This window comes from Callithrix jacchus, chromosome 2 (assembly GCF_049354715.1).
Source record: "Callithrix jacchus isolate 240 chromosome 2, calJac240_pri, whole genome shotgun sequence".
NCBI lineage: Eukaryota > Metazoa > Chordata > Mammalia > Primates > Cebidae > Callithrix > Callithrix jacchus.
In genome coordinates this window covers 152,450,109-152,470,754 of record NC_133503.1, presented here as the reverse complement: position 1 = coordinate 152,470,754, position 20,646 = coordinate 152,450,109, and the positions used below count along the sequence as shown (strand labels likewise).

Sequence of the window (20,646 nt, the reverse complement as noted above, 5' to 3'; positions counted from 1 at the left end):
AAGGTTGTCTAGAAATGTTTTATCTTTGGGAAGAACTGCAGGCAAACCATGTTAAGGGGTTAAGAATTCAGCCTCAAATTTAACCTCCCAGTGAGGTGCCTGGACATCACAGTATGTCCAGGAAATTCATTCCATCCTGGGGTAGCTTTGCCATTCCATTCAGGGAATTATTCTTCATATATAACTCCAGTTCCTTATGGTGTAATTTAGGACACTTTAAAAATGCTCTCATTTGACATATTCATTGAAAACCTCTGTTCTTGACACTGCCAAAGCACTGAGACATATATTTGGCTCTTAACTGAATAAAAGTATCACTGGTATTCCATTAGAAATGAGAGCCTTCTTATATTCAAAGAAAACTCATTATTTCTTTTCAATCTTAATTATTCTCTACTTAAAATTTTAAGAATCAATGAATACTTTTAGTCTTCACATCTAGGTGCTTAGTTCTACCCGAACCCTACTTACTTTCTCCATCTTTCTCTTTCTCTTTTGTAGAAACAAAAGCTGCTAATTCTTTGAACTGAAAAAGTTATTTATTTTTCTATTTGTGTCCACCAAATGCTCCCATGAAGAGATCAGATTTTTTTCTATGGAAATGTTTTATACACCAACATTTAAATGGGAAAAACTGAGGTAAGAAGCTATAATTCAGTTGGAAAATTCAGATGAACTCATGAAATGCAACAGCTTAATTGAATTAGTCCTTTGATAGTCCATTCACTATCCATAAAAAATAGGAAATGAAAAATTATTTTTTCTATAGTTGGAAACAAAACTTTAAAAATTTTAAAGTCCCCAATCAGTGAGAACAACTCTGATTTCCTTTACTTTCACTTAAGTCCCTGAAAGTAAGACTTTGAGAGAAATACTTACAAAAAGACTGCATCACCAGTCTTAAGAGTAGAGCGACTAAAAACCCATCAGCTTGCTTCTGGGTAAATGTTTTCCTCAACCCCACTTGAAATGTTTCAGATGCTAGACTTTAACGCAACTTTGATGCAATTTTTGATGATACAGAAGGCTTAAAACTTATGTTTCAAGGTTATGAAACCATTAAGGGTACAATTTTATTTGTCTCAATAGTACCACAAAAGAAGCAAAATACCCACTTGTGGCACCCTCTGTAATTCATAAAGTATCATCAGCTCCCACCACACCGTATGATAGGTCAGGGAGATATTAGTTCTTTTTTCTGTTAAGAAAATAAAAGCTCAGAAGTTGAGGAGCTTGTCCTGGGTCACGTCATCCAAAGAAAATGGCAGAGCTATGGTTATAATTAAATTTCCTGCGTCTCAAATCCATATTGATAGCCCATTGTGCTCAAGTCTGTGAAATCCCTATTTCAATAGGGCCATGGGGACGTTTGAGTCATTTCCCATAAAGATCAACCTTTACCTTTGGAATTGCTCTGGCCAACTTTTGTTTTGTATGCATGTGTGGCTTATCACAATGTCTTGTGTTTGTATTGCTCCTTTCTCTGAGCAAATCCAGGCACATTCCAGACGCCTCAGTCTAATCAGCTCTGATAGCAGGGAAGCAGGACTGGACTACAACGGGGGTCATTTGGCACTTGCCCAGTGACTGTGTTGTAACCTCCTAATTCCCACATTCCTGGAGCAAGAATGGCCTCAGTGACCCACCACATCTGCATGCTGGGACTTAGTTGGCATTCCCTTCTCCTTAAGATCATGCTCATGTATCCCCTGCTGCTCATCCCTTGCTATTATCCCTTTTGTGCCAAACTTCTCAAAAGAGTAGTGCCTACTCGTTATTTATAATTTCTCTGCTCTTATCCTCAATGTGTCATCCTGGCATTAGCCCTGACCTTGCCTCTAAATTGCTCTCTCTAAATGTTACTGCTAATATTAAGATCCCCATATACTTTCTCAGGTTTCTTTCTCCTTAACCTAAATCTGGCTGCACTCTTGTTCTTGAAATTTTCTTCTCCCTAACTTTCCTAATCTGGTCTCTCTTTTTTTTCTGGTTTCCTCTGGCTCCATTTTCTTTTTCCACTCCATAACAGCGTTCTTCACCCATAGTTCTTTAGGCCCTATTCATTTTTTCCCTTTAGCATATAGTCGCTTTGTGGCTTCATTTCTGACATCAATTTCGAATAACTTCCAATCCACAGCTCAAACTATATCCTCTTTTCTCAGCTTCAGCCTCAAATCAGCAGATGTCTACTGGACAGCTCCACTTTGATGCCCAGTTCCACCTTAAACTTTTGTCTAAACTTGGATTTCTCCCAGTGCCTCTTAGACTTCTTTATTTCAGTTTGTGGCATCATTCTTCTTCTCACTGAAGGTCAGTGTTTATAATTATTTTGAGTTCATTCTTTTTCTTTTCCCACATACAACATTGACTTTTTTCCCTCTCACATTACATTTCACCCTTCTGTTCCTAATGCCATCACTGTAGTTTGGACCACGCCTATTGCAATGAGTATGTGTCTTTGATTTCTACTATTACACCACCTACATGTTGTTGCCACCTGAATAGTTGTCTTTTATCCTCAGTTGGCATAATTTATGCCTACACTTTGGGCTGTGCCTTCTTTACCATATATTGTTCTATGCACTTCTTCCAATTTAACCATGAGAGATTTATAGTATAACTCAAATAAAATCAAGCTTGTTCTCCCATGGAAACCATGGATGGACTCCCACAAATTTTAATGGAATGTTAGCTTCCTGATGTTCTTTCCTATTTGGTGTGGAAGCAGGTGGCAAGGAAAACAAAATCATTTCGTAGTCTTATCTTGCTGTAATGAGGTTTCTCTGGGCTGGTTCCTCTGGAAGAACTGGCTTCTAAAGCGGGGTCTGATGAGTGCCGTGTCCTGGGCTGTGGTCACTTTGCATTTGGCATGAATGTATGCACTTCTCAGCCTCCCAGGAATGGCTTACAACATTCTTTATTGTTTTTCCCATCTGGAGAGAGATAAGGTATAACACTTCTTATTGATTTTGGAACCATTTCTATAATGCAAACAACACCTATCTGAGAAACCTTGTACTAATCACAGAAAAATGTGATCCTGTGGGTCCAGGAGTGCAAGAATTTCCATAGCTATAGGCCTGTGGGGCATTTCCTTCTTATTATTCAGACTTTGTTCAAAACAGTTCTCTCAATGGAAAAGGTACAACACAAAAGCAGGATATTAGAATTCTTTCTGCATTAATTCTGGTCGTACCTTAAAGTTGGCAAAACCCTTGCTTGCTCCATCTCCCTGTTGGTGAATTAAGCCTTAGATTTCTTTGTTCACTGAGGGACTTACTGAAACTTCTGGTCCAACAGCCTTGGGACTCTGAAGTTAGGGAGGTCACAAGGCTAGCCCCCAGGCACACTGATTGCTAGTAACAGAATCTAGACAGAACCCCCTGTATCCTGCCTTTGGGTCTAATTCTCTTCTCTTACTGGAGTGGAGAAATTTCAGTGAAACACAGTGGACCCATCCTCAAACTTGAAAGGTCTAGAAGAAGAGTTCAAATGGAAGCCTATGTACCCTATGTCTAAATATTGAAAGTTATAAGTCAAGCTGCAAGCTGTTATATAAACTATAAATATATCTTAGTAATAAACTGGAAAGTCAGATTTAAATTGTGACTTCTCAAAATCTCCATAGTACTGCAATGGCGTAGTGTGGGAGAATGGATCTCTGACCTGACCCATTCATTTCTCTTCCCAGAATCAACTCCGATCAGCACCTGAAGGGGCTTTGTGTGCCCACATTCCAGTTCTATCTACTCAAAACAGCTGCTTCTTGGGCTTAAGTGGCACATAACAGCTGTACAGTTTATTCTTAGGAGGTCAGACCTGGGGGGAAGCCCACATAGGACTTGGAAGCAGGGCTTGAGATGTTTGTGCAAGAAACACTAGGGTCTTCAGGACCCAGAGAGTGGTGTAGAAGGGGGCTGTGAGTTCACCTTGGCTGTGCAGAGTTCTTCTCCAACAGAAACTGGTCATAGGTACAGATGGGTATCTAAGGCAGGACCCCTTTTACTTGGGTCTTACAACAGCACTGAAATATATGAAAGGTACATTGAGAATACTGTTCCATCGTGCCTCTGAAACATGTGTAGAACACTGTTCTGAGGTCTTTCCACTCTGACTTCCCATTATCTTTCAGCGCTGGCTCTCACCTGCTGTAGAAAGCACACAAACCCCACCGATGAGCCTCCAATGTAGGGGGAAAGAGTCCAACCAATCTATTTCCTTTATGTTACTGACCTGAAATGACTCCCTCCCATATTTCCTAGTATTAAATTTTGCCCTCGTCTCACTGCCAGGAGTCCAGGTAGCCCTGGTACAAATTCCCCCTTTGGAAAAGCTGTGATTCAGTGCCAGGTCTAGGAGATGCTGTGTATTGGGCAGGTGGAGAGCCTTAGGCTTCCTTTCAGTTCTACCATTTACTGCTGAGAGATTTATGTGCAAATTACTTGATCGCTTTGAGCCCCAATTTCCTCCTTTATAAAATCAAGATAGTAACACCTCATAGAGTTGGTATCATCATTAAATGAGTCAAGGCCTCTTAGACGTTTCTTCTTCTCAATCATCAGATGCTTATTCTCTCATGTCTCATCTGCCACCTTTACCCCCACCACTCATGCATTCTATACTTTGAAAATACCTTACCTTCCCCAATTTTTTGGTGTCATTTTCTTAAGCCATCAAAAGTCTCTTCTTTTCAGAGAAGCTTGGTGAAGCATCTCAAAAATTTTTCACTACATTAATCCATGAGAAAACTTGTAAGGGAAGAAAGCTCATCTTGAAGCCACCAGGCTGTCTTTTTCCACCCTTGTGTTCTTCCCATCGTGTTGTCTCCATTTTCTCTTTTCTACCAAATCAAAACCAGTTCTCAGGAAACAATACTCATAGGTAATTTGTGGTATCTTGGAAATGGAATAAATGACTTGGTCTTTCAAAAGAAATGCTGCTGATGGGACTGGGGGGAGCAAATCTTCTGGGTCACTTGCAAAGGCCATAGAAGTCATCATATGCTGGGTGCCTGAATGCTCAGCCTCTGTGTCTGCCATACAAAGGGCCCTGCAAAGCAAGGACTTTTCTTCCAGGTGTGTGACTATATGCACCGAGGGTCACATTGTAGAAAAAAAGTGCAACAACAACAATTTGTTCCTACTGCTGGGCGCGGTGGCTCACGCCTGTAATGCCAGCACTTTGGGAGGCCGAGGCGGGTGGATTCTGAGGTCAAGAGATCAAGACCATCCTGGTCAACATGGTGAAACCCTGTCTCTACTAAAAACCCCAAAAAATTAGCTGGGCATGGTGGCGCATGTCTGTAATCCCAGCTATTCAGGAGGCTGAGGCAGGAGAATTGCCTGAACCCAGGAGGCAGAGGTTGCGGTGAGCCAAGATCCTGCCATTGCACTCCAGCCTAGGTAACAAGAGTGAAACTCCATCTCAAAAAAAAAAAAAAAAAAAAAAATTTGTTCCTAGTTTGTGCAAATCAGGATTGTCTTCTCCTTAGGGCAGAAAATGAATTGCAGGAAGGAGGACAATCACAGTGTTGAAGAGCCTGTTTATGGGGGTTCACACATTTCTGTTTCCTTCCTTGCTTTGCACCTCCTCACTCTAACACTCAGATTTCTGGAATGGACCCAGGATGCAAATGTAGCTGTAGGATTTGGATGTGATTTCTCTCTGTTTTCTGCCCTACCTCCTTTCAAAATGAATCAAGAAGAGAGAAAACATAAAGATTATCTTTTTAATATAAACAATCTGTGGCTGCAGGAAAGGGGCTGAAACACGAGGGATAGATATTACTCAGAGTGACAGTCTGTTTTCTGCAGAATGACCTTTGCTGGCTGTTTATCCTGACTGTTGGAGAGAAAGGCCAGGAAATGCTTTCAAAACATGGACACAGCAGTAACTGAATATATATATATATATATATATATATATATATATATATATATATGTTCAATGACTATTCCTCTTCTACCAACTGAAATGATATGCGGTTTTATTTTTGCTATTTTTTACAAAATAATTGAAGTGAGTCCCTTGCTTTCTCCAGGGAAGTAACTGAAACTTAATTTTAAGTATTAATATGACGGAAGTCTTAAAGGTATACATGGTACATGGTGATTGAACTTTGACAAAATACTTTTCCTTAGAGGGAACTTTGGAGGCTGAATGATGTTGTGGATAGAGCTCAAGTTTTGAAGTTAGATCTGGTTTAAATCTGTTTCTCTGTATGAGGAACAGTGTTGCTTATTCTCTTCGATCCCATTTTTTTCTTTATAAATGTAACAATAACATTTAAATCTTTCTGTTTTTTTTTATGAGAGTCAAATAAGAAAATCTATGTGAAGTGTCTGGTGGGGAGTTGATACTTAATAAAATTTAGTTTCCTTCTATGGCTGGAGACTGCTTGTTGCCTAATTGACATCCATATCCCCTTTTTATTTAGTGCCAGACCCTGATTTCATTCTGATGGCTGTGTGCTCAGTAATGAGGCCATATTTCCCAACTTCCTTTGCTGCTAGATGTGGTCATGTGACATAGTTCTAACCAATGAAATGTATAAAGTTGTTGGGTAAGATTCTGGGTAGGTGTTGTAAAGGGGAGACTATCAGCTAATGCAGACTTTTTCTATTCCTTAATTCCTTCTCCCTATTTCTCCTGGAAAGCAGACATAATGGTTGGAATTGCAGCAGACATTTTGGATCATAAGGCAACTTTGAGGGTAGAGAGATGTGCTATTAATCAGAACTGTAGAGAAAGAGAGGTATCTGGACTCCCTAATGACACTGTAGAGCCTTAGCTGCCTAGGGCTGCCTACCTCTGTACAGCTTTTAAAAATGTGTGAGCTAAAGAAATTTTTATCTTGCTGACACATCTCTTATTTCTAGCATCTGTTATTAAGCAATAGAATATAATTCCTAACTAATATACGTTTTTCTTATGTCTATATGTTCTTATTTAATCCTCACATTTATCCTGTGAGTTCGTTTAGTTCTCCCTATTTTATAGATAAAAAGCCTGAAGTGAAGAGAGTTAAGTATTTTGCTCCACATCACTCAGCTATTCTGGGTTACTGCTGATTTTTAACTTTATTATCGTTGTTTCTACCATAAAGGGTAATCTGTTGAGTTTTCCCAAGACTCTTCTAAGTTAGGTCTTGCAGCTAGTATGGCATGATGGTTGGGAGTCCAAACCAAAGACTGCCCAGCTTGGAATCCTGATTCTACCATTTACTGTTGAGAGATTTACGTGCAAATTGCTTGACCTCTTTGGGTCCCAATTTCCTCCTCTGTAAAATTAAGATAGTAACATCTCATAGTTGGTATCATCATTAAATGAGTCAATGTATCTAAAATGCTTAGAACAGCACATGGCATATAGAAGAATTAAGTGTTAGCTATTACTATTCCTTTTTCTACACCAGGCAGACAAATCTACTCATTGGACTCAAAACCTCTAAAACCGTAGCTAATCTTGAAAGCGTTTACCATATTTCTGAGGTTTCAGATTTACATCAGTATTATGGGGCTAATTCAGAGTCTTTAGCTAATCCTGAGATGCTCCTGCGATCACATAGTTATAAGTGGAGGCTCCCTGTAATGGCACCACTGATGGATGGGGGAGCCCAGGAATCCCCGGTGGTGGGGACACTGTCTTTGTTATGCAGTAAATGGGAGCAGATGGCTGATAGGAATCTGCGTGAAGAATGCTGGGACATGAGAGACTGAAAGTTAAGTATAGAATGAAGGCTTGAAAAGACATGTTGATATCTTAGAAAGAAAAATATAATTTTCTAGACTAGGGCCAGCAAAGAAAAAAAGAAAAACACATAAGGGAAGGCTAGAAGGGAAGGAAATAAAATTTTAAAAGGGCAGAGAAATTCTCGAGCCTGATGAGTTCTGGATCTTATAGACTTTAAGCCCTTGGGGTTTTCACAGTGTGCCAACCTGACATGCATGTTTTCATTGCACGGGGGTGGGGGCAGGGATTAAGGGAGAATTTTTTTCCTGTGGGAATAGTCTCTAAAAGCATAACTTTTTACATAGTTTTTTTTTTTTTTTTGAAAATGTAGTATAAAGACCACAATAAGGACTTCAGAAGACGAATTCTGCAAGTTCAGCATGACCAAGGAGGGAAGAGAGAATGGTGAGAGGAAAATCTTCTTTGTGCTTGTTCCTCTGTGAGCCCATGGCAAGGACCTGGCCAATCTCTTCCTACCCTGCCCTGCCTGAGGTGCCGCCTCACCCCAAGGTGTTAGAACTCTGTAAGACTTCCGGACATCTGTCACTTCCTTATGTTGCCTATTTTTGAGGTCCTTTGTCAGTTTCCTCACAGAATTTGTTGTAAAATTCTTATATTAAAATGGGTTCTGCATTAGTCCTTACCGTCAGTCAAGGAGGCAAGGCTAGGAAGACTGCCCCAGTCGGGCAGGTGAAGGTGAATGTGGGGAGTGGTAGTGACAGGGAGAGGGTATCATCCTGGGGTTTGCCGGAACGGAAGCAGGGCCAGGTGGAGGCAGGATCCCGGGTGTGCACTCAGAAAGGCTTGTGATGGTTTCCTCCATCTCAGCCTGCTTGTAGGAGAGGACACACTGGGCTGGTCCTTGTGTTTCTTCTACCTCATTTTTAAGTTCCACTGAAGCTTATTGCCTGAGATAAAGGGGACACCTGTGTTTTCAGTGGGCTCAGCTCAGCTGCTTAATGAGCAGGAATAAATTTAATATACTTGGTCACTGCATATTAAGCCGTTTGTTTTTGTTTTTAAAAGGTTCAGTGGGTCCCTTTTATCTACTTCACCCCCATCCCATCCAGTCTGTCACGTGGCTAGTGTTGTGTGTCTTAAACTGATGTTCTCAATTTCCCAAAGGAGTAAGTTACGGTTGAGTCAGCCCCAATGGGGTGGATGATGGAGCTGCCTAGAAGTGTTTCTTATCAGTTCCTGGGAGGCTGCCTCAGGTTCTAAGGATAGAGGTGGCCCCAGGCAGGTGGTGTCAACTGTCTATGGGGAAACAACTGAAACAGGACTTTGAGAGCCACAAAGAATAGAGCATCGGCCACAAGATAATGTAGTTCCCTACGCACTAGGCATTGACTTTCTCCTTCCTCAACACCTTTGGGAATTGTAGTCTGCCGCCGCTCAAGTTGGTTTAAAAATATTGCAGGACAGCTCTCCTTGTTTATCCCATCTAAGTGGCTCCTGAATCCATTGGAAAATAACCCTCCAAGTTGAGCTATAAACATTGAAAGATGACCTGTTGGTCTCATAAATAACTTTTCTGTTATGTGTGTGTGTGTGTGTGTGTGTGTGTGTGTGTAGAAAACTTGTTCAAAAGATATTTCAAACCCTAGGCCATTGCCAGGGAATCTCTTAGGAAACCACAGTGGGCATTTTGGAAAAATGCTCTGGGAATTTAGTGTTTTCAGGGTCCAGAACGCCAGAGCAGCTCAGTGGCTGCCTCTTCCATGATGCTACAGGGAAGACTATAAATGTGAACCCTCCACTGCCCCCGCCCCCACGTTGCTCATATCTCCACTCCAAGGCAGCATAGCAGATCACTGTGCCGGAGCTGCTGCTTAATCCTTTTAATTGAGAAGCTTTTTGGTTGGTGTTCAAGTTATCTACTGTTTCATAATAAAACCCCCAAACATAGTGGCTTAAAATAACAATAATTGTTTAGTTTGCTCATGAACTCGCAATTTGGCCAGGGCTTGGGAGGGGTAGCTCCATAAAGTGTCACTTGAGGACACCTAAAGGTCGAATCATCTGGAGCCATCTGCAGGATCACTCATTCACATGTGTGGCTGCTGCTTGGGAAATTAGAGCTCAGCCAGAACACCTACATGTGGCCTCTCCATGTGACTGCCTGGCTTTCTCACAGCGCGGTGGCCAGGTTCTAAGACAGCATCCCAACAGAACAAGGCAGAAACACGTGACATTCTTATGAGCCAGCCTTGGATGTCACTTAGCGCCATACTCTATTGGTCAAGGTAGTCCTCATTCAGTTTCTGGAAGTTTTCTTCTTTAACATTATTATTATTATTATTTTTTGAGTCGTAGTTTCGCTCTTGTTACCCAGGCTGACATTATTCTTATAATATTACTCTGAATCCATTTGTTCTTATCTCTTACAAAAAAGCGCTAATCATCTATGCTTTGGGCCACTTTTGTTATCTATACAAATAATTTTTCCTTTCAATGTATTTTTTTTCTGTTTGTCATTTTCCTATGCTTCTGGAAGAAATTTTTGTGTTTATCCTCTACATGGCTTAATTGTCCAGATTCTCAATTACGTTTTTTTAAAGATTGATTTACATTCTGCTATAATATTTTTTATTACATAATTTCCTGAATGTTGCAGACTTTTTAAAAAACTTATGTTTAACCCTTCATTCTTTTATTTCTTAAAATCAAGGTTTGCATTTATTTTGTTAAGAAAGTTAGTAAATGTTAAGGTTTTTTTTTTGTAACAGTAAATCTTTTTTTCAAATGGGCTCTTTTCTACTTCTTTTGTTTTTTATCTACCTCTTTCTTCCACGCTGAAGGACACTTTCACAGTTCCTAATTTTTAAATTTTGTTTTCTGTATATTCACTCCTGAATAAGAAGAGACATGTCCCACTGTGTTAACAACTAAAAGAAGTACAAAAAGTTTGAGTCCTCCTCGTGTGTCCACCTGTTGGCAGTTAGATTCTTCCTCCCAAATGTCAGGCTTAGGGGCTGTGCTTTTAGATGATGTTCTGAGCGGTCTGGCGGGCTGGGAGATCCTGGGGAGGAACCCGCATTCTCAGGAGTCACAGAGAAGAATATTTCAGTTGCTACGCCAGTTGCCGGTTGTCCAGAACCTGAGGTCACTGAGGGGCATGGCTGGCCAAAACTCACCTCTGTCCTGGAGAAACAGGCTGGTGTGTGTGAAAGAAGGTCCCAGCAAAGGGAGAGTAGAGAGACTGTGTTCCACTGCACTGAGAAGGATCCTCATCCAGGGATCCTTAGGATTCCCACCTGCAGGCTCTTGGTTTACTTTTGCTGTGTTTGCTCTTGGGCCTTGTAATTCAGCTAAATTCGGGAAGTTGCCCATCAGCTGGTACCAGATGAACACTGAATGGAGCTGTGCTGGCTGCCTCTCAGCCTGCCCTCATCTCTGGCTCCCAGCCCTCCACATTAGGGATGGTGGGGTATTCTGACAGGTTTTCCTTTGCTTACAAGAAGTGGGCTTGTACCATTTCCTAGGGATGGAGAGTTGTGATTCAGCAGTCAGCCTTTTCTTTCAGTCTGGATCCATTGGCCCTTTAGCAGAAATCCCTTAACTTTTAAGTATATAAACGATGCCTTTCTCTGATTTGATCTACAAGTTTTTATCTTTCTCTCTCTCTGTTTTTTTTTTTTTTTGAGACAGTCTCACTCTGTCACCCAGGCTGGAGTTCAGTGGTGCGATGTTGGCTTACTGCAACCTCTGCCTCCCGGGTTTAAGAGATTCTCCTGCTTCAGCCTCCTGAGTAGCTGGATTGCAGGTGCGTACCACCATGCCTGGCTAATTTTTGTATTTTTAGTAGAGGTGGGGTTTTACCACGTTGGCCAGGTTGATCTCAAACTCCTGACCTTAGGTGATCTGCCCATCTCGGCCTCCCAAAGTGCTGGAATTGCAGGTGTGAGCCACCATGCTTGGCCCTTGGCCTTCTTCTTTTTTTTTTTTTTAACCTCCAAATGGATATTCTTTAGAAATAAATTCAGCTCATTTCAGGGTGCAGGAGTGTTGGGGTTTCTGCACTCACTTTATCTTCCCCCTCAAATCCTTGTTGGATTAATTTAGACCAGAACTTCTCTAACTCAGCCCTATTGCCATTTTGGACTGGATGACTCTTTATTGAGGGGGGCATCCTGGACATTATAGGATGTTTAGTAGCATCACTGGCCTCTACCCACTGCATGCTGGTAGCACCCTAACCCTACCACCAGCAGCCTTCAGCTGAAAACCACTGCTCTAGAGCTTCTTCAGTGCATCCTGACTCCCACCATCCCCACGCCCATGGCATTTCAGACCCCAGAACTGGAGGGCATCTTGAGAGATCACCTGTCCTGGCCTACATGTGTCAGGCAAGAAAGATATTGCTCTCTGCTTTCAACAAATGAGTTCGGATGATAAAGATGAGGAGGAAGGGGCAGCTGAGCCTGGCCCGAGATTGCCCCTTTATATTTGTTTATGAGAATGGGACTTGGGTTTCTTGTCTTCTGGAGCTTCTGCTATATGCTTTGTAGTTCTGACTCATTAGGAGATAAAAATTCTCCATACAGGGACCCTGGTTGGCAGGACTTCTCTAATCCTTGTTTATTGGAGACGAGAAAATGCTGAGAATAACTTAATTGGCTTACAGTGTACATATGTTGGAGTTTATGCCCTTGGAGTAATTCTGGCATCCAGAAGCTCTGATTTCCCTGTGTGGCTTGGCTCTGCAAGGAGGGAGTGAGATGAACGATGGGCAGAGACAGCCATGGGCATGAGCGTTTACTGCTCTGTCCCTCACTGGTTCTCATCAATGTCAGGGAAGAGCTAGTTATGAAGAAACGGGAGGTGGGGAGTGCTGCTCAATTTAAGTCACAGGGTGTTTGAGTAAGAGGCCACTGCTGTCAGACAGGAAAATCCTGGCCTGTTAAGTGGGAGCAAGAAATTGTACTGATCAGACATAAAAACAGTGCGAGGGAGGTAGATCACCTCCGTGTTACTGCTGAAATGACAGCTCTCAGGAATTGCACAGTTATCACCCTGAGTGACTATTTTAGCTCACAGAACCCTAAGTGGGGTTGCAAGGGGCCTCATTTAGCTTTGAGTCCCGAGAGACCCCCAGGGAGATAGATGTGTTCCTCAGGAAGCAGCAGCAGCTCTGCAGTGCGGTCCCTTCCTCTCCTCCTGCACTGTTTCTCTCCAGGGAAGAAGAAACAATGTGTTGTGCACAATTGGAATGTGCCGAAGGGGACCAGGGCAGCAGTCAGATCCTTCCTTTATTCCTGCTGAAGTGACTGATGATTTTGTTTCTCAGCAGTATCTGGCATGTGGGTCCCAGGTCATCAGTGAGAAGAAACAGTGGCCTCAACTGGGTTGTGGGGCCTCTCAGATAGGAGCCCTCTTAGCTGGAGCTGGCCCCCATGGAGGTCTCACCCACTTCACCCCCGGCAGCAGCTGCCACCGCAAGTGGTTGTTGACTCCCTGCTGTGTGCGAGGCTCTATGGATAGAAGCTGCTGCATGAGATGCAGTTCCTGTCCTCAGGGGCTTGCAATCAATTTGAGTGGACACATGAGAAAGAAGAGAATGCATGAGAAAGCCAAAACAAACCTCAGCGTAACAGCCAGCAAACATCTCTACATACTCCGTGCTACATTCCTGAGTGGTCCGACAGTCAATGTCAAGGAGAGCGTCGCTGCACCCGGAGGTGCTTGGGGAAGACTTCCCATTGGCTCCTGTGAGTCAAGCTGGGAGGAGAAGGTGAGGACAACCATGGAAGTGTTATAGTCTCAGAGCAATTGCCTCTGCTTCATCATCACAAAAGTCCTTCGGCAAAGATGCTATCAGTGCTCTCATTTTATGGATAAGAAACCAGAGGCTCAATGAAAGAGAAGAGGATGGACAATTTGAGTGTTCTACCACAGGCCGTGCATTATAATGGGAATTTACACGGCTTCATTTAATTCCCACAACCATCCTATGATGTATTACTTTTATTATTGTCATTATTTTTACTATTCCAATTTTACAGCAAAGGAAAATGATGCTCAGCACAGCTAAGTAGCTTTTCCAAGACTATACAGCTTGTCTATAGCTTCAGGTCCTAAGCTTTTTCCATTCTAGCCACATAAATATGACTTGGAGAAAGGAGCAGGGAGGGCATGAGGGGACATTCTTGTCAGGAAGAGTAGCTTAGGCTCTTTCTTTGGGCCTCTGCTTCCTTATCCATAAAATGAGAGCACTAATACCATCTTCCCTGTGTGGGACTAGTCAGGAGATCAGCTTGAGAAATAGTAGGGCTCAAGTTTTATTTTTTTGAATAAATCTATCAGGAAAGTGTTAGATGGGTGAAAGGGGAGAGTCTGGAAAGCTGTCAGATCTCATGAGTATCCCAGAGTCCAGGATGGGATACTGGAACTCCAGGTGACTGCTGAAATGACAGCTCTTTGAGAAGTGATGATGGATGCCAGTGACACATAGGAAAGACCTGCCAGCTAGAGTTGACTGTATATGTGGAAAGGATAAGCAGGCATGGATGAGGACATCAAGACTGTAAGCATCAGTGACTGGGAGAATGAAGACAGAACAGGTGCATTCAAAGAGGATATATATTTTTTAAACATCAATTTCGTTGCTGGGCTGCTCTAGGAGTGTGAACAATCAACCCTAGAATGCTTTGCTTGAAGCAGGTTCTAGCAGCTTTGCTATATTAAAAATCCGATAATACCCTTAGGACAGTGGAAACACTCACTGACAAGGTAGTTTTGTTCAACGGTGGTTGACATTAGATTTTTCCAGGCTGAGTTGGTAGCCTCAAAAATTTCAGGCAGCCTGTATTTTATGAATTAAATCAACTTTTGAAGTTCCTCTCGACCATTATGTGTATGGGATTCTAAATTGGCTCGACCTAGTACTTGGATTATTGACAAATGGAAGGGATTATTGGGGGCATGCAGTGAGTTTACTGATATCCTTATTTACCATTCATTCAGTATTTTTTTGTGTGCATGCACAGCCTGCCGGGAACTTTTCTAAGCACTAAGCACTGAGCACTGAGCAGTGAAAAAACTCTCATGGAACTTCCACTCTAGAACCCATTTCTTCAGGCGACTGGGTTGCTGGGTCAGGAGGAGAGATTCTAGTGTGGGGTTTTCTGGGTGTGATAATCCCACAGACATGATAGAAGCTGTGCAGATGCCTGCTTTTGTCTTGAATTGCAAATTTTGTCCAGAAATGTGTGGAATTCACCTGCTCTTGGCCTTTCCAGAGGGAAGTTGCCATGTAAGAAACTGAGTTACCCTAAACTGTTGATCCCACCCTGAGGTTGAAAAGCCATTTTTCTTCCTTTCATCCCTCTGACACTTCTGGGACCTGTCTTGTCTTTGTGATGGCAAGAGCAGAGAGTGTCAACCAGGCCACAGTCCAAGTTATTTGGGAAATAATTTTCTTGGAAAAGCTTGAACCACAGAGTTTATATAAAGAGCCCTTTATACCTCACCACAGTGAGTTTCGTTTGGAGGAAGCCTGTGGACTCCAGATAAATATTTTATTCTTTATATTTATTATCTTTGCCATATTCTGTTTCAGTGAACATGGAAAAGAAATGTTTAGCCTGAATGAAGAGCTAATTAAGTTTTTTTAACTGATAAAACCCCCCTTCTCATTCTTTAAAAAAAATGTTTCCTCAGTTGCATTTTAGATTCTTTCTGGCTTGTCTAGTCTATTCTTTGGAAGAGGTCGGTACCCACCAACTCTGATTTCCTACAAAGAGGTAAAAACTTCTCTCTTCGTATTCCTTCCCCAGGCACAGCAGGTTTTCTTTGGCTGGGTTTCTTCTGTGTCTTTCCCCTTGAATGCCTGCTTGTCCTGGAGGGACAGGCATGCTTATTGTTCTTGGAGGAGGAAAGGATTGGTTTACAGTTTTTCTCTCTGAAGAGGTGGCCATTCTATCTCTGAGCCTCTGAAGGACTATTCAAGCCCAAGGGCAGCTTCAGTTCTCAGAGCTTCCATGAAGCTTCCCTTCCCAGGGCCTCCTGTTCTCTCTGCGGGTGTCTGGGAAGAACTAGCACTGGACTAGAAATGAAAGCCCTGAATTCATCCTGGCTCTTCCATGTTACTGGCATCATCAAACAGGCAACTTAACTCTTCAAGTCTTAGTTTTTCATCTATTACAAAGAGAGAGGTATCACCTCCTCAGAGCATTAAGACCAAGTACAACAACGAATGTGAAGGGCGTATAAATTGCACACACTATGTGAATGTTGGGCCCCATCTCACTTTACTCTGATCCAGAATTCAGATAATCCATGTCTGTTTCTTTATTTTTTTTAAAGAAATTTTAATTATGAATACATAACAGTTGTGTGTATGTATGGGGTACATGTGAAATTTTGATTCAAGCATACAATGTTTAATTATCGAGTCAGGGTAATTTGGGTCTTCATTGCCTCAGATATTTATCATTTCTTTGTGTTAGAAACATTCCAATTCCACTTCCTGAGTTATTTTGAAATTTACTATAAATTTGTGTTAGCTATAGCCATCCTACTGTGCTACTGGACACTAGATCTTATTCTTTCTATTTAATTTTATTTTTGTACCCATCAACTAACCTCTCTTTCCTCCCTCTCCCTACTGCCCTTTGCAGCCTTTTGTAACCATCATCCTACTCTCTATTCCCATTCAATCTTTTTTAGCTCCCACATAACAGTGACAATGAGTAATATTTGTCTTTTTGTGCTTGGGTTATTTCATAAGATAATGACTTTCAGTTCCATTTATGTTGTTGCAAATGACGTCAGTTCATTCTTTTTATGAATGACTAATACTCCATTGTGTGTGTGTGTATATATATATATATATATATATATATACACACCACATTTTTTTTTTCTGAGATGGAGTTTTGCTCTTGTTACCCAGGCTGGAGTGCAATGGCGTGATCTCGGCTCACTGCAACCTCCGCCTCCTGGGTTCAGGCAATTCTCCTGCCTCAGCCTCCTGAGTAGCTGGGATTACAGGCACACACCACCGTGCCCAGCTAATTTTTTTTGGATTTTTAGTAGAGATGGGGTTTCACCATGTTGACCAGGATGGTCTCGATCTCTTGACCTCATGATCCACCCGCCTCAGCCTCCCAAAGTGCTGGGATTACAGGCGTGAGCCACCGCGCCCGGCCCTATAAGCCACATTTTAAAAAATCCATTCATCTGTCAATGGACACATAGGTTGATTCCATATCTTGGCCATCGTGGATGGTGGTGCAATAAACATAGAGGTGCAGATATCTCTTACATATACTAGATGTATTTTCTTTTGTACATAAACCCAGCAGTGGGATCGCTGAATCATTTGGTAATTCTATTTTTAGTTTTTTGAATACCTCCATACTGTTCTCCATAGTGACTGTACTCATTATGACATGGTGGTGCCGGCAACCCATTGGCTGTGTTTTGGGTCAGTTGGTGGGTGCAGAAGGTTGGGAATGCATACTTCAGTAGGGACTGTGTCCAGGAACGGTTCTATGCAATTCAATGATATAGTCAGAGCTGAATTTAAGAAGTTTAATAAAAAGTAAATAGAGGATATATTGGATAGGAGAAATGAAATGTGGGGATTCCAAATGGAAAGCTACTTTAGGGGAGTAGGTGAGAGATGAAGAGGTCTTGAACTTGGGTGATGGCAGTGGGCTGGCCCAGGAGGAGGAATGTTTGAAGCATCATTTTTCCTAGGGCTGGGCATGCATCTGAGGGGAAGGGACCTATATTTTATTTAATCTGTGAACAGTGTGGAGGTGAAAAATCGTTAAAACACACAGTGCTGTTAGAGATTTGAGGGAGCCTCGCTAAGACAAATCTGTTCTGGAGAGGTTCTGGTAAACTGCAGGATGATTTCGAGGCAGTCAGGAGAGATTAACCCAAGGAATTAGGAGAACTGGAGAAAGAAAAGAATGATCTGCGAATCTAAAGTAAGCCACGAAGCCAGATAATACTCCTTGATAGGTCTTCCCATACAGGGTTCTGTCACACCAAATTAGAACATTTCACAGACTGCAAGAGTTTTCCTGTGGAATGCAAAGACTTCGGACCATGGATTCAAAATAATCAAAATCTCTAGAAACACTCACTCCTATTGAGATACCCTGTTATTTATTTTTCACAGAAAACCAGATTAAAAAAAAATGTGTTCTCATGAATTTTTGCTTTATTTGCTTTGAATTCCATGTAAGGTACAATCGATGATCTGACAATTGCTAACCCTCATTCCTGGTCAAAATAAGCAAAACTTTGAGTCAGAGTTGGCAGTTCCCCAAGATACGTTACCCAAAGACCTCTCATTCTGTGATCTGAACTCCATTATCTTTTCCCTGTGACTAGTTAACACTCTTTATGTCGTTTTCAGAGGAGGCAAACCTGATTCACAAGGACTTTAATGCTTGCAAAAGGCAACATGTGTTGCTGATATCCATTCTTGAGGCTGAGAAATGCCTCTATGTTTATTTACTTCACTAGCTCTGCCAGAGAAAACCAGCACTGGGGCATAAGCTGAGAACACAGTGCTTGGAAGCACCTAATTTGGGCACAGATGCTTTTCATGCAATGAGTCACCTATGAAGCCTACTGCTCTTTTGTTAGTAGTCACTGGTGGAGAAAGGTGGGAAATGATATACTTCTATTGAAGGAGCCAGGCTGCAGCATGCTGCTGGCTGCTGTCTCGGGCGTGGGACAGCTGTAATAACTTTGCATTTGGCAGTTTCCTGTCAAATGAAATTGTAGAGTCTCAAGATGCACCAACTGCAATAATTGGTGTGGCGTGCTTGTGAATGTTGCCCATTTAGAGGCTGAGTTCACTGTGTTAGTTGTCCCTTATTGCAGAGATGGGGCGCACTTATAATTATATGGAATGGCAAGAGTTGACTGGAGGAGTCTCTTCTAGCTTGGCCAGGGCTGGCCTGGTGCTCACAGATTTCACAGCATGAGAATGTTGGAGGCAGCTGAAGGGGATAAAATGCACAGACAGGACCAGTCTTTAAGTGATTTTTCCTACTGAGGAAGTATTGGCCCTCCAATTTTTTCTTGTTTTGCTGGGGTCTGCTGTTCTTTCCGTGCCTGTCATTGATGAGGGGCCCAGAAACGGGAAGTACAGTGATTTTCGGGGTAAATCATGAGCAGTGGTCAAAGCCCAGGAAAAGGAACAATCATTTTGGCTACAATTCATAGCTCTAGGGTAAGTGTGTCACAGCTTCTGTTCTGGTTATGGGCTACCAGGGGTTTCCAAATATGACCACCTTCAAATTTCGATCTCTTTCCTTCTAAGTGGCATGTCTCTTGCTTGGTCTCTAGAATTTCCCACAAGGTCAAGAAGGAAAGAGAAAGAAAGAGAACTAGAAAGAGAACTAGTATTTGTTCTAGCAGAGAGCATCCTATTTAGCAAGAATTCTTCTAGAAACATTAGTTTGTTATCTCCTTTAATTCCAAGCATGCCCCTACCAAATGTAGGTATCAAATATAAATCTAAAGATGATACAACAGAGGCTTGGAGAGGTTGACCCACTTGTCCATGTTCATAACAGTTTTAAAAAGTGGAGACCAGATTGAACCAGGTTCGGCGTTTCTTCATGTCGCTCACGGTGCTGCCCTGCTGGTTTGCTTTATGGGCCGGCAGGCAGACGCTCCAGCTGCTAGGGTCTTTTACCTTCAGACCATGCAGCTTTGGGTGAGTCTTCTCATCTCTTTGTGCCTGGTTTCCCAGTTTGATTAGGGGAAAATAATTCTGATCCACTTTGTGAAGATCTGCCAGGGCTAGAAATTGTGAAGAATAAAAGCTTTGAAAAGTATTAAAGTTTACTATAAGTCCACCAACCTTGGACAGTATTGACTGAGTTCTTTTTTCTTCATTGCCCTGGCTCAAGTGCTGTGCAAACTAAGTGAAACAGGGCCGCTTTCAGCCCTTCAGGCACATGTGGCAGTCTCTTCAGCTAGAATCACTAAAGTGAATCTACAAATAGAAAAAAGAAAACATCAGTGGTTGTACAAATATAAACAGATATAGAGCATAAGCAAACTGATTAGGAACAAAATGTTCTTGCAGTAAGAGGACTAAAATTATCCTGCAAAATCCTGAAAGAGAAAGGAGTTGCTTTGGTTAGAGTCAGTCTCCATGGGCAAAGCCACTCATTCTCTCCTGGTAGGGGGTACATTTTCTGGAGGCTCAGGGGCAAATTTGAATACATGTTATTGATGGAACAAGCATTGCATTAGGTTAGTGGAAGAGTAATTGTGGCTTTTGCCATTACTTTTAATAGATATGAAGAAGGAAGTTGACGACAGCATGATGTCTTCTATGAGACAGCACATTATAGGCACTCTCAGATGTGCTGTTTTATTTAATCCTAATTCTATAGGACACCAGACCTCTATATTAAAATTTTTAGGCCCATTTTATGAATGAGAAACTGGAAGCTCTGGGAGGTTAAATGTTGTGTTAAATATGACATAGGTGATATGTGGCAGATCAGGGGTCTAACCTGGACCTTTCTGTTTCCAGAGTTCCTGTTCTCGCCATCCTATGTTGAAAGCACAAGTTTAGAGACAAGAATGGGACATATTGGTAGGGAGAAAAGGAAGGGAGGCAAGGAAAATTACAGATGGGAGAGCTGAGTGATCCCAAAGAAGTGCTGGAACCTGGCAGTGTCATGGGTGTTTTGAGGTGTGTGGCTTATATTATAGCTGCTGATCTGCATGTGATAAAGACAAGAGAGCCAGAGCTGAAGCTTCTGAGTGGGAGATGTACTAGAATCCAAGACAACACTGAGGCCATGCCCAAACCCTGGCTGGCAGAGGGTGTGGCAGCAGTTGCTGTAAGGGCGGGTTGTAAAATCACATCATGATGTGTGAGAGTGTCTTCTCTACTCCCAAATCTACATATCACAGTTGTACCCA

At 42.1% G+C, this 20,646-nt stretch overlaps 2 long non-coding RNA genes across 3 annotated transcripts in view; both read left to right on the top strand.

Moving 5' to 3' along the window:
* LOC144581603 (uncharacterized) overlaps positions 1–20,646 on the top strand; it is a 146,512-nt gene that overhangs the window by 45,815 nt on the left and 80,051 nt on the right. The gene's annotated exons all lie outside the window — the stretch shown is intronic.
* Positions 1–20,646, top strand: part of LOC144581602 (uncharacterized) — a 49,219-nt gene that overhangs the window by 13,566 nt on the left and 15,007 nt on the right. The window contains exons 3-4 of one of the 2 annotated variants that reach the window (XR_013532638.1): positions 502–639; positions 8,063–8,136. This is a non-coding gene — a long non-coding RNA (uncharacterized LOC144581602). Of the gene's footprint in view, positions 1–501; positions 640–2,162; positions 2,533–8,062; positions 8,137–20,646 lie in introns of those variants that run through there. The other variant, XR_013532639.1, reaches the window with a different exon arrangement.